Source organism: Mus caroli, unplaced genomic scaffold, assembly GCF_978045245.1.
Source record: "Mus caroli unplaced genomic scaffold, Mus_caroli_1 scaffold_4, whole genome shotgun sequence".
NCBI classification, from domain to species: Eukaryota; Metazoa; Chordata; class Mammalia; order Rodentia; family Muridae; genus Mus; species Mus caroli.
In genome coordinates, this window is record NW_028227259.1 from 103,457,932 (window position 1) to 103,475,406 (window position 17,475).

Below are 17,475 nucleotides of genomic sequence, written 5' to 3' on the forward strand. Positions count from 1 at the left end.
GTTGTTATTTTTTAATTGTTCACCCAACCTCTATAAATCTGAAGGTAGGTCTTGGGTTTTATTGCTGTTCACTTGAACACTGTGGTGAGAATGTTTTAAAGTCAACGTTACGTAGTTCCTACTAGACATTATCAAACTTTCCACGACCACTTCCCTTTCCCAACACGCTGTGGCTTCCTCGCTTTCTCTAAGGTATGGCCAGGCCGGTGTTTTTCAGCTGTGGCTTCACTTAGAGAACATCTACAGAGTTTTTAACAACACTTGCTCCTGAATGACAGCTCTAAGCTTGAACAAAGGGTTGGTAAATCTTGCCTGGTCATTTTCATGTATAACTCAGACAGTGAGTAGTTTGGAGCCCACAAAGTCAGAGGTCTTTTTAAAATTTTTTCTGTTAGCGCTCTCAGTGTTAGACAGACAGCCTGGCTCACAACTTCTCAACAAGACGTGAATTTCGGCATGGAGATGATTGCAACCTCCCTTCAAGTTCTGGCTTTTTTTCTTTTTACCAAATGCCTGCTATGAAGCTAATGGGCTTAAGGGGGAAAAAACCCTCAGGTTTTCCCTCAGTTGTAGTTGGTTACTTCAAAAGCACTACACAATTTGCAACCATAGGGAGGAAAAGCTAGGACTCTGGATGGCTGCATCTCAACTCAACCTGAGCCAAGTCTTCCCACAGAATAAGCAAGTGTACTTATTCCACCATAGGACACCTATCAACTCGCATACGAAGGCGGTAGAAATTGGCCACCTTCCCCTAAGGAAGCCTTCCACTCAGGAAGTGGCCTACACACTTACTGACAACCTGAATGAAGTGAAAGTCATAAATGACCCAACGGGAAACCCATAAAGCACGGAAACTGCCCTTTGTATCTGAGAGGCTTCCACACAGAAGAAAAACGTCACTCTCGTTCCTAACAGCAAACTAGTAAATCCCAAACTTACTGTTTGCTCCTGAGATTGGTAAAAATCTTCTGTATTGTGAAGGGTTATGAAGGAAGGCCCGTTTTTGCTGTTTTGTTTGTTTGGTTTTAAGACAGGATGCCGCTGTACACGTCAAGCTAGTCTGGAACTTATTTTGTAGATCAAGCTGACCTGGAACTCTTGACCCTTCCGCCTAAGCCTTCTAGCATTGGAACCATTGTAGGCACCATATGTGACTGGGGCGTGTATCTATTAAGAGATGACAACTAAGGACATGAGCCTACAGATACACTCCTCTTGTCCTGTGAAATAACACACAAACTTACCCATTCTGTGAAGGGAAAAGATTAGGAGAAACAAACATTAACTCACTGTCTGCTAGCATAGAACTGATAAATACATTCTGAGATGTTCACAGCAACAATCACCCTATGGGTATAATGGAGGCTCACCACAAAACATTGGGGATGGCATGCCGTAAGAGATGAGAGAGAGAGAAGAGAGAGATCTGTATATTTGTATGTAAATTTACATATATGTGTACACACACATACATACATACATGTGACACATAAAGCACCTTGGGGTGAGACAAGGAACTGGAAAGTGGTTGTTTGGAGGAGGAAGGCTGTAAGAGGAAGAGACAGGGGAAATTTCCACAAGATATCTTCTCACATTTTTTTCCTGTTTGAACTATGTAAATATATCACAGATTCAAATTTTCTAATATTTTTAAAATTATTTTTATACGTTCATATATATATGTATATACATACATATATATGTATATACATACATATATATATGTATATATATATATATATATATATATATATATATATATACATATAATAGAAACTATTCAATGTATTCACCCAGCCCTGTGGTTGTAGGTCCCAGAGTTCCGTTTCTTTCTAGTTTCATTAAAAATGGAAGTGAAACTTTGCATGTTTCTCATACTCAGGCCTAAAACTGGTTCAGAGGAAAACATCTCCTCATCTTTTTCCTGGATTTTGGTTGTTTTGCTCCATTTAACAGTTCCAAGTTCACACCCGTGTGTGGTTTAGTCTCTCTGAAGCTCCTGTTCACACTGAGGTAATGACATTAAAGGGAAGTTAATTTTTTTCTCTTCAGAGGCATCTCTTAGGCCCTACAAGAGAATGGGGCGGGGGGAGAGAAATTCTATATAAGAAAAAGGAGGTGGTGTTCTTCATAGATAAATCAATAAAATCAGAAGTTCTGGTGACTGATTTATTGGCCTCTGGGCATCTACCACTGGAGGTTATGACTTTTCTCATGTGGGCATCCTCTAGTAGAAAAGAATGGGACTTTTGCCATAACCCTTGCCTTTTGCCTAGTGTGATACACAGGCCACAGGTCTCTGTGCCCCTGCCAACCGGATACCCTCCTTATGTCTTCCTTCGGATCCTGACCTGGAAAAGGAGGGGTGGCGCCTACTCTGAATGCATTGAATTTTCATACCAATAACACCAGTATGACCGGGTTTTGAAAGCAAACATTGAAAATAGCTCGAATACTTCTGTGATCATGACAAGGGCATCGGCAGACGAGACAGAGGAGGATCCTGGGAAATGAGCAAAGAAAACTGATATAGGTCAAAACTAACCCAGACCAGTTTTGGTGAAAACCGAAACTAGTCAGAAGCACAAGGGAAGGCCAGTTCCCACCCAGATGTTCTAGCCAGCTGCCGCATTTCCTGATCCTTGGCTTCTGTTGCCTAAGCCTAGAGGATTCATAGGAAACGTGAGGAAAGGGTAGGGTCTCTAAGTGCTCTGGTCCCCGGGGGGATGGAGAGTCATTGATGAGAAGGTATAGAGGACAGATGTTGGTCCTGGCCTGATTAGAGCAGTGTAGAGAGGAATGAGGTGGAATGAGTGTTCTAGTAAACTTGTTTAAGTGTCTGTGATCTGCCAGTGTTGTTAGACATTTATATCTATCTCATTTAACCACCATGGATATAATTAGTGTCACTTCGTATTTTCTAGTTTAAGAAATGAGACAAGTGAAGGCTGATAGTTTCCAGAGCCTTGATGAACCCTGGCATGATGTGAACCTGGCTTAACCACTCTGTCCATACCTCAGTTATTAACAAAGGCTGCAGACGATGTGGCCCAAAGGAAGAGAATTAACAACAGTTAAGGGGAATTTTGGTAATGCGTGTTTGGAGTTTAAAAGAAATAATTTATCTTTGCTGGATATTTCCTTTTCTGAACATGGAGGGCTAAAAATAAAAAAGTACAGATATCAAGATGGACTGATTTGATGTGTTTCCTTTCTGAGAGCTGGCCTAGAGTTCTTTATGGTGGACACCTTCGGGATGATCTATCCAATAGACCAGAAGAGGGCTTGAAGATGTTGGATAAGCACAGACACCCAGTAGTGCGTGAACAAGATTAACCAGGAGCACCCACTTCTCTACACATCCAGCACTTGTACAAGGGCAGGCGTTCTAGGTTCTGTGCAGTGTTCTGAGATGGAATGAACACGTTGCTGGTCCTCCCCGCTGTTTGACATGAGATTTACTCTTAGCTCCACTTTGGAGACAAAGAAACTGAAGCACAGAGAAGCTAAGAAACAGGTCGAATCTGCTAAAAGTGCTGTGGCTGTGATTCCAACTCCGGCAAGTTGGGTAGAACAGCTTCCTATTGCATTCTTACACAGTACTTCTCAGAGCCTGTCACCCAGAGCTAAGTTTCCTAAGCAATTTTGCTGCCTAACCTAAAGCTCCGAAACTGTAGAGTTAGACAGATAGGGATTCATCTATCTACGCATGAAATTATCCTGTTACTCGTGTATCTATTATTATCATCCCATGATGCAATGGTCTTAATACTAGCCAAAAACAGACATGGTTTCTGTGATCCTTAGAGACTATAGAGGTGATATACTTAAGCCATTATACACCTAAACATAAAATCATACATGCTCATGAGTACCTGGGAGGAGAGACAGAAGATGTTACTGTGAGGACTGGAGTGATGGCTCAGCGGTTAAAAACACAGGCTGATGTTCCAGAAGACCCAGGTTGAATTCTCAGCACCTAGATAATGACTCACAACTGCCTACAAAACCAGTTCCAAAGGGTCAGATGGGTTTTGTTGTTGTTGTTGGCCTCCATGGGAACCAGGAACACAAGTAGTACACAGACACACATGCAGGCAAAACACCCATACACATACAATACAAGTTGGGATTAAAAAGGATGCTACAACGTAAGATTGTAAAGGCCTCCAAGTAGATCCATGACCTAGCAGAGAGCAGGAGATCCTGAAATAACCACCTCTGATTATAATCCAGGCTCCTCTTAAACACTTTAGTATTTCAAAATCTCAATCCTTGCCCCCAGAAAATAGGGCTAGAGGATGGTTGGTCTGTGAGTCACCAAGACAGTAACAAATGCTAGAGGGTATTCCAGGATTCCGGGACTGCTGCTGTGTTTCCCATTGCTGCTGGCTAGAATCCAGCAGAAAACTGGGTGAAGGGTTGAGAGTGGCAATAGTCAGACATTAGGAATAGGGAAATACTGAGGATTTCACTGCTGTAAAAAAAAATACTGATTGGATAGATTCTATCCTTTTATTCCATAAGATGAAGAGCATAAAGCAAGCAAACAATCTGGAACACAATGGCATTTGGGGAATGGAAAGCCCTCCTGGATTCTGTCATGATACCTTCTAATGTGGCAGGTTCTTCTGTCCTTTCCACTGCTTAAGTGGTCCTTCCAGCACAAATCCTAGGCTGGATCATCTTCTAACTAGACATAGCATTGAGGTCGAGTAGACAAAGACCTGTGGCCTGTACCTGAGTGTTCGAGGGCAGTGTAGTAGTGATGAGGAACTTAGAGCTATAGAGGCAAAAGGTACTTCAAAGATCCTCGCAGGGTTTTTAACCTGATTGCCTCAGCTTAGGGAGAAAAACCAACACAGGCAGGCAGCCTGGTGAGTCTGTCCTCTTTCCTGAACTCTGAGTTTCTTGGGAGGGACCTGTCTACCAGGATTACGTTCTGCCGTGTTTTTCTGGCAGAAGCATGTTTATGTGCCCTTAGAGAGAGCACTTCAAAGCTTGAGAAGACACTCCAGAACCTGTGTACCTTCCATCCGCGACTGGAGCCAACCTGGTTGAGGGCTGAGCTCTGGGAACCTTGAGCACACAGCCAGACCAGCAGGCAGGTAGATCATACACACTTGCTTACCCAGAACACCAACTCTATGCCCCTCTACTGGGGAAGAGGGAGAGGCCATGTGGTGAGGCTCTCTGAAATCTGGGCAGGGGTCTCTTTGTCTAGGTTAAGTCTAGACTTCAGCGTTATCCTTCATTTAAGCTCCAGCTTTGTCTCCAGAGTTCAGATGAGGTCAGCAGCATCTTCTAGGGATTCTGTGCACAATTTCCCTGCCTCTGGCTACTGCTCATGGGTACCTCTAGCCCTGGGATTCTCATTAGTTGACAAATCGATTCTTCTTTGATTAATTGAGAACAAAGCAAAGCAAAGCAAAATAAAACAATGTGTCCAGCTTCCTCTTCTTGATACCGTCTAGGAGAAATTCTAAAATGTTATAGCTGGAGATGTGGGACATTGTGTATAGGCAGTTCCAGGAAGCCCTTGTTAACCCCAAGGTGGGGGGGGGTGGCGTATTCTCTCCAAAAGAGGTCAGTTTTTATTGTTGTTAAGTGATGGTGGTAGTGTTTTTGTTTTTCTTTCATCATAAAAGACAAACAGAAGGTCTCAGGTTTTCAGAAGGATTCTCTAGGGGTCACCTTTCTATCTAAGAGTCAATTGTATCTGGGTGATGATTAATGATAACAGATATGTAGGCCGCTCCTCTTCTATGCACACAGATACGGACATTGGAGGAATGAGTAGAAGCTACACAAACCGCTAAAGGAATGTGATAGGCCAAGTATGGTGGCATAGGCCTGGAACCCTAACATTCAGGAGGTTTAGTCAAGAAGGCTGTGGTTTAAGGTTAGTCTATGCTATGCAAGAAGACTCTGTCTAAAAAAACAAAACAAAAAACAAAAACAAACAAACAAACCCAACATGTAAAGAAGGGAGGGAGAGATTCGAGAAATGGAGGGGAAAGGGGGAGAAGGGGGGTGAAGAAAGAGACTGAGACAGAGAGAGAGAGAGAGAGAGAGAGAGAGAGAGAGAGAGAGAGAGAGAACACAGCTTCTCAGACACAAAGACCTAAGGAAGAGTATGCCCACAGGAAATGGCACTTAAGTTCTAGCTAAGATGCTTCTAAGTAGAACCCAGCTCCTAAGTCTCCAGTGACCCTTACCACACTCAAGGACGGAGAGAAGCCTGTGCTTACACAGAGGGCCTTCCATTAGGTCAAACTCAGTCTTAAAAATGTGCAGCAGAGGGGGTGTCGTTTCCTCCCTCTGACATACCAAATGTGTTTTAAAATAGAAGATTCTCACGGGCACCTCAGTAAAGCTTTTTACCACCCCTACAATACAATAGGTAGAAGCAGCAGCTATAGAGCAAACTACGTAAGGCATGGAAAAGCACACGTCTCACAGGAAACCGATGCCTACTTCATCAGGAAAAGAATCAGATTGTTTGCCTCATGGCAAGAGACAAAAGGGCCCCTGCCACCCTGTTCTCCTTCCATCTCAGAGATAGAAAACACCTCCTTGTTTATCCCATGACCTGTGACTACTGTATCTAGACTTCAGCTCTAGAAATAAAAAGGAAGAGAAAAATATCTCCAAACAGGTTTTCAAAGAAGGGGGCCCTCACCCGCCGCTGTTTGCTGTCACCCTCTTTCTTCTTTGCTTCCTCCGTTTCAGCTTGACATCTCCTCAAACGCTACCTGACAGCCTGCCGCCATCACCCGTGAATGTAAGTAATTTCCTTATTGACAGCCTCCCATTCTCTCTGACATCTGCCAGCACTCTCTGACACTTGAATAAGTATAAAGACATTAACAGTCTGGCGCAGGTTGCAGGGCTGGAATAGCAATGTTTGGCAGGCCTACTGCACGGAGCCTGCAAGCAAAGGGACCCCCACTCATTCAACCCAGTTGTCCTTCTGCCTGGAAGACCCATTGGAGCCCGGAGTAAATGCCGATTACTCGCTCCAGTGCGCTGGCATTTTGGTGTCTCCTTCGGCAGCCAGATTGGACATTAAAGGGAAAGAAACACACACACACACACACACACACACACACGCGCGCGCGCGCGCGCGCGCGCGCGCGCGCGCCTGTTTCTGAGGCAGCGTGAGGAGCCAGCCAGATAACGAGGCTCGGGTCGCTGTTTTGTGGGATGAGTTAGTATTTTAAACGGGTTGGTTTAGAAAAAGGGGGGGGGGGCAAAATCAAGCTCCCCTAACTTCCACACTGAACGTTTGCATCAGACTTCCTTCTGATAATAGCAGGTTCGTCCCACATACTAGAGCTGACAAACGCCATATTCACGCCAAGGAATTTTGAAAGCAAATATGTCACATCAATGATGATGATGACGACGACGATGGTCAGAAAATGATTAAGAAAGAACACCCTGGCAGCCTTTGTTGCTAGAATCTGCTCATGGGCAAATGGCAAAGCTATTCACATGGAAGACATTAAACCATCAAGTGAGTCACAGTGTGTGTGTGTGTGTGTGTGTGTGTGTGTGTGTGTGTGTGTGTGTAGGGAGAAAGTGCTATCTTAATTCTTTTCTAAAGAGAGCATGTTTGGGATCGATCAGAAACCTGTAATCCACCCAGGTAATGCTAAAATTAAGGTAGAGAAGCAGAGCCCTAGATGAGTGAGACACTTTCTTGAGTCAAAAATGACTCAATGTGACCGCAGGGGCGGGGGGAGAATTAAAATGGGCTTTGTAGGAGCCTAAAGTTTCCAACCAATGGGCCAGCAAGAGTGAGGGGCGCATGGTGCTTTGCGCATGCGCCTTCGGGGCCCAAGTCTGCCACTCTCCAGTTTAGCAACAAGAGGATGGGACTGCCGCAGCTGAGATTGGAAGCTGACTGTGCACAGGGCACACTGTCATTTCTTCTGCAAAGCACCCTAGTGTTCCTGTTTGATCTGAGCCTGGGGTCACTGTGTCAGGACTGCCGGTGAAGAAGAGAAAGTAACTCACAAAGAAAATGACACGTTCTCCAGGATCACACAGGTAATTAGGGTTGTGCCATAATTTGAACCAGCACCTTAACTCCCATGTTGGTATGCTTCATTTATATTAAGTTCCAGTCCCAGGAAGCTGGGTCCACATTGCCAGCAACAAGGCAAAGTAAACCCGGAGAGGCAGCGATCACCTTCCTGGAGCTGTAGAAGTTGTCTGTGGCCTTGATAAGACTGGTGGAGACCTACTGGCGAAGCAAAAGCTCCAATCTGCTAACGGCTCTGAACCTCTGCCTGGAGGAGGCTCTCCCCTCAGAGGCAACTCCCTTAGGACCACAGTAGAGCATCAAGGCCAGCAGATGGTAGGTATGTATGTCTACAGGTGATAAGAAGGGGGCTAGTGGAGTGAACTAAATTAGGAGCCAATTAACTTTGGGATTTGGGGTCAAGGGGACTGAATAGACTGGGCTACTTGACTCTCGGTCTCTTCGCTTATAAAGCAGTATAGTTTTATTTGTAGACTGTAGTCTATTAAGCTAAGACTTCACAAAGCATAGAGTACACAAATGCTAAGCTAAATGCTCAAAGAATAAATGGTGATATAGTCTTAGTATTAATCCATGTAGGAGCTCACGGAAAGCTTCTATCCCTGTTGTTCCATTCGCCACGTCTTCTGGACATCCTGTAGGTAACATGCATTTGTTATTACTGTCTATGCGCTCCATCTAAGAGCACATCTTTATGATCTAACACTGCTCAAATGTTCTGCTTCAGATACAGGATGAACCAGTTCCCTGTCCACGTGGCCCTAGCCATGGTAATAAAAAGCCACCAACTGGCAAGCCACTCTCCTAGGCTCTATACTTACTATATGCCTAAATTTATATGCCTAAATTTGAGCCGTTCACATTTGAAGGTGGGTCATTCAAACCCTGAGAGGTTAAACAACCTGCCAGAAGTTCCCCGGTTGTTCAGTGTCACTTCGATGGGAGGGTCATCTGTTTAGCCCAGAGCTTGTTTGGGCTAAATTTCTGAGCTAATGCCTGCCCTGTTTCGCCATTCTATTCTCCCAGGGTATCCAGTGCACACAACTGAGGATTCCTCTCCTGCCAGCCCTTACACTGAATCTGTGAATGAGGCTGTTCTGAGATTACCACCATATCAAGCTTGGGCATCCTTTTTTACACTCAGCTCTGTTTCTAGCTCATTTTGCCTCTCACAGTGCAACTAGAGCAAACTCCGTATGCTGCTTTCACCATGCCTTAAGGAAATCCTCCACAGCCCTGCATATCTGCCCACTGAAGTCTACTAAGGTCAGCCACGGTAGGGAATGAGATCTGCTTCTTCCTCCACTCATGTGCACCTTAGCTTTGCAGCCCCCCTCCCCTGCTGCCTTCTTTGGGTGCTCGGTAAAATGCCGACTCCAGTTCACCATAAATTTCCACCCCTTGATCACAGAAACGTCCCCACTCATAGACCGATGCCCTGTTTATCATAAGGGCTCACTAAATATTTGTTAAATGAGTGAATGAAATTATTTTCCCAGCTAACATGATTATCCCTTCCTGTGCTATCTCACCAAGGATACACTGAAAGACTTAAATCTCCTTCCATGTTTTTCAAAAATGTTCTTCTTTTTGTTAATGAGAAACATCTGAATAAGGATTCTTATGATTTGTTATATTTTATGTTTTTTTTTAACTTATGTATTTATTTGCTATGTTGAGGGTTGAACCCATCGCCTCCAGCTTGTTAGGCAAATCCTCTTCCGCGGAACAACATCCCCATGCCCAAAACTTGCTATGTTTTAAAGTTGCCATCTGTCAAGTCAGGGTTTTAAATGTTTATGAAGCAATTGCATTTAACTCTGCTATTCAAAGATAATAACAGAATTTATAGAAATATCATTCTTAGTGTTGGGACACCAACTTAACATAGGGTGGCAAATGACTCTTTGCTCTGGCCAGTTGATGCCTAGCTGCGACAAAAGTATTAAGGCATCAGAGGCTCCTCCCGCATGGGACCCAGAGACTGAGGCTCTGCTATCTGCCGCAAGCTGTAAGACACTACATGCTTGTATTCCCTTCCTTCCTATCAAGGTACTCACCATACGCCCAACCTGGCCTTCAAAGATTCAACCCAGTCCTCCCCTCCCATGCTTTCATAGGACTCCCTAGGCACAAAATTTTTCTCATTGGTGAAACTTCCCATAACAATTTCACATGTTAAGATATGATTTGTCCTATGCATGTTTGGTGTACTGGTCTTCACTGGTTTATGAGAGAAGGGTCCATCATCCATCTCTGTGAGCTCAGTCTGCCTCCTGCTTTGTAGCACTGAATGCCCACAGATGCTCACAACGTACTTTCTTGAATAAATAAACAGCTCTGTCAATGCAGGTAGACATAACAGATGGCTGGCGTGTTGGCATGAGGCATGAGGCTGCCTGGCCCGTTAGCAAAGCGGGCGAGAGGGGCAGTTCGCATCTGTTGGAGGGTTAGCAGGGGAAGGCCGCAGATACGGAGGTAGGTGGGGGCGGGGCTGAGGAAGGCTGCAGATTTGGAGGCGGGGCTGGGGATTGGGGTGGTATGGGTACATTGCCGGGATTCAAAGCAACTCTGCCTCTTGTTTCTCATCCAAGCATCCAGAGGTGTTTTTTTCCTATATCACAGCTCGGTATTAATACCAAAGGAGAAATGAACTTTGAAGTGGTGGCCCCATTGTTGTAGATAGCAATATTGTTCTACATACTCATTTGTGGTTCGTGTTGCTCACATGAACATTCGGACGCACATCTGCCACGGACCCGTAATGAGTTATAAACTGAGAAACCTGAGCATCATACCTTTTCCTATTCCTCCTATTTCCAAGGCTGGAGTTCTCAGGCTATGTTTTGGACACAGCTGGGCAATCAAGAATACTTGAATAAGAACACTAATCTATTTGATAAGAGTCCCACCCCACGGCCTGACCACCTCCCAAGGGCTCTCCGAAGGGTGACGTTTCATCTCATGGAAGGAACTCGAACTTTCTTCAGTCACTGTGATTCTTCTGGCTGTTGTCCCCTGGTTTGTTAGACTCTTGTCATCGTGACTTTACGAAGTGACATGCCACGCCTAGGCAGAAGCTTCCAGTGAGTGCACGGATTTTTCTTCTATAAAAAATGGAATATCTCAAACAGCAAGCAGAAGTACTCAGTCCATGCTTGGATCGTGACAAGGGCTCAGTGGAAGCCATCAGGGCAAGTGGACAATGACCTAGGTTCTAACTTCCTCATTTGCACTGGCGTGTCTTAACGGGAAAAGCCACATCCCTGGACTCACTAAGGTGGTCTGTCAGATGCGATGACCTGGCTAGGAGCGAGAAACACACGTTTCAACTGAAATCTGCTCCAGATTTTAATCATGGTCATGGGCCCTTTTCTGGGGCTATTTCACTACAGATAATTGTTAAAATTTCTTCCAGTTTAAGGAAGTTTCTGTATCTATAGTCAAGGAAATTCTGGAATCTTTCTTATAAGTGAGTATCAGTAATGTCACTTGCAGAACAGGGCTGCCAGGAGCCTCAACTTCTTGGCTCATTGCTGTCTTCACAGGGCTAAGGTTAATCCTAAGCCTTGGCCAGCCTTCTAGGTAATGGCGTTTTTATAGGATCTTGAAAGATGACTCTTTAAAATTATTTTATTTCCTCTAACTTAAGGTCACAGTGCTCTTGGCCAGAAGGAAAAAGTCATTTCCTAAAAAAAGGGAAACCACACTTCCTGGGGATGTGACAGCCCCTTTGGCTGCCAGCTACTCCTTTGACTGTAAGGGCAGAAAATAAAAAGCAGGTGCCATCTGAAGGGAATGATCCAGGCTATGGCTCGCAGTTGGCAGAGCTCAGGCTGAGAAGCAAAGCCCAGGCTGGCTTCCAGCCAGGTGACTCTGTCACTCATTCCTCTAGGTTTGGATTTCCCCATATGTGCCAATAAAGGATCTGCAAACTCCTGTTGAGTGTGTACTAATGTCTTATCACTGTGATCCCATCAAAGCTAATTGACAAGGCTGTTTTTATTGCAGGCTTTCAAAGGCAGGTCTCTTAATTTGTAGACTGGGGGAAATACATTAAGAAAGGGAAGTGTTTACAGTGGAAGCCAGGTCCACACATATCTTCTGAATTGCTAAAATGTTTTGATCCTAGAGGAGGAATAAAGGAGCCTGATTTATAGCCATTTAACAAACAAACCATATTCGTGTCACTAGAACAGCTGGGCAAAGTGTCTCTCCCTGCCCACTCCGGAGATTTTATGAGCCAAGGAGGAAGCTAAGCTCTGGAACATTCCTCCAGGCCCATAGAAGTCTGCCCATGCTGTGGTACTCATCCTCGAAGTCTTAGCTAGAGATCTATCAAGAACTACATCTGCCCCGCGGAGTAGAATACTACTACTTCAGTGTGCTCACCTGGGCTGGCAGATGGCTGCTGTTCCTATGACCCTAGCCTCCCCAGCAGAAATGACAGATCTCTGCTAACTTTTCTTGGATGCCCACAGCCACTCCCACTGATGACCAGAGTTCGTTCCAAAACAGGTGCTCAGATGCACAAGCAAAGCATGAATATGTGCCCTAAGACAATGCTTGGGACCCTTCCCCATCTTCAACAACAGCGTTCTTCCTATACAGAAACTATGATTACAAAAAAAAAAAAAAAAAAAAAAAAAAAAACGATCGGAAGCCCACCCTCAGCCTCAGACGTGCAGGTCCGTAATCAGCTCTGCCGCTTGGAGCTGGAGGACACAACAGGCTCCAGCTCATGTTTTCTTTTTTTCCCCAGTCCTCCGGAGCTGCTGGAAGCTTTTGGCTGATATGTGTGCGTGCCTGCGAGTGCGCGCGCACATGCGTTCACTAGCTGGGCCACTTCAGCCTAAGGAGAATTCCTCTGATGAGTACTTTTGCTTCAGCGACTCTCCTCCAAGATGGCCAAGATTTTCTCAGTACTTCTTTACCCCTGCCTCTCTCCTTTGAGCAGAGAGGCCTGTGTTACCGCACTGGGTAAAGCAGGAGCCCGGCGCATGCGCAGCTAAAGGGCATGGGCTTAGTTCTTTGCTGTTGACTTGTGCTCTGGCGTACACAATCTTCCTTGCTTCTCTTACTCCCGCTTTCCCAACTTTCCTTCTTAAAGTGAGCAAGTCTACCTTCTCTTAAGAGGCTCCCCCACTGGAGTAAGTTTTAAGTTAACTTGATTTCCACATTGCCCCTCCTCCACGTGAAGAAGGCATGGGGCCAGTTTTCACTTCTGAAAAAAAAATCCTCTAAAAGCGGACTCTGGAGACTCTTCAGTAAATGAAGATAGACTTGGTGAAGAAATTCCAACCCTATAAGCAGATAATTAAGAGAGATTTCCCAAACCTAGGGGGAAATCAAAGACCATTATGTATGTATGGTTTGCGCTAAACCACTTTTATTACAAATTGAGCCCCCATACAGCTGTGCAGCCATGGAGTGAGGGGGAGGGGAAGAGAATATACAGCCAGCGAAACAATTAAAGCTATGTGGACGTGGGCTTCTAGCAGCAAATAGGAGCTACGCATTCTCTTTTCTGGCTTGTTGTGAGTAATTCCAAAACCCCACATAAGCAATTCTCTCGTGATTCTAAAAAGGAAAGGATGAGGGATAACAATACAAGGTCTCCCCATCTCCCTCTTCTTCTCAATTCCTCTCTCTCTCTCTTGACAAAGATGTGATAAGAGGAATATGATTTGTAGAAAGTCCCCTGAAGTCTTGGGAAGTTTAGAGGAAAAAAATCTAGAAGCAGGTGGACTTAGAAATGTCATTCAGTTCTGCCACCCAAGAGCTGTGTGGTCTCATTTAAGTAACCCCATCTTTCAATTCTCACCTCCCCTGTTCCGAACCCCCCTCCATGTAGCTATTGTGGTAAGTGTGTGAGACAGGATAAGGAAAGTGCCTGGCCCCTGCTAGATATTCACTGAATGGTGTCTGTGCCCTTTGGAAGGAAGTTACCAAAAACACATTTTTCCATGTTTTCCCTCTTGTAATTGCCAAAGAAAAGTATAGTATCAAAAGGTCCTGTCACCATCAAGACCACCAATCAAATGTTTTGCTAAGCCTTCATTTTATGATCTGAGTGGATGAAGAAAGAACTATGGCAAATGAGAAGAGCTATCTAAAGAACACAGCCAGTGCTAAGTAGGTGATGTGCTAACGCAAGAAGACCTCATTTAAGTCAGTAGAACCCATGTTTAAAGAGAAATCTGGGCAACTTGTGTATGGGCTTGACCTCTTAGCACTGGAGAGGACAAGTCAGAGGGCCTTGGGGCTTGCTGGCTAGTCACTCTAGACTATTTGATAGCTCCAGCGCTTGATTTGATTTCGCAGAGATGATCAGTGAGTACATACTCTTGCTATGCAGTTATAAGGTCCGGAACTCAGATCCCGGCACACACATAACATGCATGCCTGTAACTCCAGCTCCGACAAAAGTGGGGTCAGAGAACATCCTAGCTGAGAAAATTGAGCATCAGGTAAGCCAGAAACCCGTCCCCTAAGGACTAGGCTGGGAGGGGCAGAGGGGGACACTTGCCACTCTGCACTGACCTGCACACATATACAAATCTTCGAGAGAAAACAAACAACAAGGTGGACAGTTCCGAAAGCACAGCACCCAAGATGTCTTCTGGCATACACGCATGCGTCCGTGTGCATGTGACATGCACACATGCACTCATACTCACACACACACTCATATTAACACATACTCACACAGATAGTCATACATAGTTACACATATATACATACTTGCACATACAGACACACACATACACACACATTTACACATACACTCATATTCACACACACACATGCTCAAATATACACACACAGGCAGTCACACATATATATACACACTCATAAACATTCACATGTGTACACATACACACACATACAAACACTTGCATACACATACATACATTCACACACCATACATGCATGAGTACACTTTAAAGAGGGAGAAAACAACTTATACATCCCAATATGCACATGTAGATATACTCATGTAAATATACAAAACAAACACAGATGGCAACTAAAATTTTTATATCTGATTTAAGAGGGTCTATATGCCATCTAAAGGGATATAAAAGAGTCTATATACCTTCTAAATGTAGCTGTGAGTTTGAGCCTTATGGGTATGGTGTGGACCCAGTATTAGCTGCTTTTTAAAAAGAATCCTACATCCATATGTATATGTGAAATTTTCATTTCACACAGAATGACTCTTAATATAGTTGTTAAGTACACAGAGCTTAGAAGCACATCTGTAGATTGCCCATATGATCTGATGATCTGAGGGATGCAGCGTGTAACTTCTAGAAGATGAACATTAAATGATTACTCCCTGTAGAGTAAAATGTTTGGGTTTGGATATAATTTTTCAGATAATTCCATTCAGTGCAAAGAAACCAACATACACAATAAGTCCCTTCTTGCATATTTCTGTTTCCAGAAGTCAACAATAACCCTGATGAGCTGTGATGGAGTTTGCTGTTACTTATTCTTGGAAGTCAGCTGACTGCTCCGAAGCACACATAGAGAAGGATGAGTTCAGCTGTGCTGACTGAGGCAGTTTCAAGGCATGTGCCTACACGATACAGATACAATGCTCCCCACACTTGCCTACAAAATACAATACCCTCAACACTTTTCAGGACTGCACTGAAAAATGAGGACGTTAACCAGAATATGGACATTAGTCCACAAAGTTATTGCCTTCAAATAATTTTAAAAGAGAGAGCAGAAAGAACTTAGAAGAAATTGCTTTGTTTTGGGGGAATTTTCACAGGCTCCAGATGAGCTTCCCAGTCACAAAGTATGCTTCAGAGAAGAGCAGGTTGGGGGCCATCAGTGGCTGAAAGCATTAAGCCACCAGTCTTTAAATTAACTTGTCCCAGTCCCTATCTGAGCCAACAATGGGAGGTGGGGCGGGGGAGGGGGAAGAGAACTCTTCCTTTGATATCAAAAGTCAAACAAATGTTAAATTCCATTTTTGAATGACAGACACCCACATTAACTCCTACCCCAAAACTAGCAACTATAAATTTAGTTCATTTGTGAAACCCAAGGTTTTTCTGGAGTGTGAGACAATTCAGATCTCTGTGCCTTGCTCATCACAGAAGCTGTCTCCTGTACTGTGACATCCACCTTGATGGGAAATAGATATGTTAAGATAGGGGTAAGTCATTTAGAATCGGATGATGCTATTAGGAACCTGGGGGTCCCCCATGATATAAATAGGCTTGTTCAGAATCGACCAAAAGGAGTCAAGTTACTGATATCACGTCCCACCACATCTGTGTGTCCTACATTCATACCTCATCAAATAGTTGCTCAATGCATAGCTGTCCTCACAGTATTGTGCAAGTATTGGATCTGAGGTCAGACCCACTGGAGAGGCTGGCAGCCTTGGTGGCGTGCTGTACAAGTTTCTATGGTTTTATTCTACTTATTCCTCTAAGTTTCCAGTTCTAAAGAATGAAGGAACTCCATCAAGTGAATGAATCTTAAAAGATGCCTAGATTACCATCCACTCTAGACACTACTGCTCAAAATACTGTGTCAAGAAACATCAATAAGGACCTACAGAAAGAGACAAAAACAATTACTCTACCAAAATGATGTTTCAGGGACTGGCAAAAAAAAAAAAAAAAAAAAAAAAAAACAAAACAAAAAAAAAAAACAAAAAAAACCTCTCCTATTACCAAGAAAAGTTGTTCAATGGAAGTCGTAAAACATAGAGCCTGAGAGATGCACAACCCAGGACATATTGGTAAAGTACACTAAGCTCTTTGAGGAGCAGATTCTAAAACAAAACTGTCCTTCTGGGAGTGAAAACTCATCTCCAATGACTTTTCTAACTCATCACCCTCTTCCCTCCCCATGACCTCACGACTCCTAACCCCAAACACTACAGTGGCCCCAGAGGGTAAATAAATATATCTCATCTTGCAGCTCTTATTATTTTAAAGGTGAATATATTTCAGTCATAGAACTTGGAATGTCTTCATTTGAGATAATAGATCGGCCAAATTTAAGAACGCATAAACCTGTAAGCAGAACTTTCGTAACCAAGTCCCCTGAGATCATCGTGTTCCCAGAGTATTACATCATCTCCACTGGGTCAACACTACAGTTGACTTGAGTGGCAGAAGTCCAAAGCACACAGCTATGCTGGTTTGTGTATTTTATGATGCTGAAGGTGTGACTTCTCTTGAAGATAGCACCCTAGAATGGAACTTCCAAGGGTGTTTATTTAGTCGTGTGTTCATTCGTTCGTTCGTTCTTTCTTTCATTTACTATGTTACTTTCACCTTATTTAAAAGGGTGATAGAGACCCCTGTTTGGAGAGTTAGGGAAGTCTGCTAGGCTGTTTTGTAGAAGACAGAGAGTATTAACTTTAATTGAGATGATGGTAATATTTC

General features: G+C 43.9%; 1 protein-coding gene and 1 long non-coding RNA gene across 3 annotated transcripts in view; one reads left to right on the forward strand and one right to left on the reverse strand.

The window, feature by feature from the left end:
- Rasgef1b (RasGEF domain family member 1B) overlaps window positions 1–17,475 on the reverse strand; it is a 519,799-nt gene that overhangs the window by 49,855 nt on the left and 452,469 nt on the right. The gene's annotated exons all lie outside the window — the stretch shown is intronic.
- LOC115031128 (uncharacterized) lies at window positions 7,183–10,506 on the forward strand. Its single transcript, XR_003836743.1, has 3 exons — window positions 7,183–7,522; window positions 8,130–8,372; window positions 9,080–10,506. It is a non-coding gene; the product is annotated as an uncharacterized LOC115031128 (long non-coding RNA).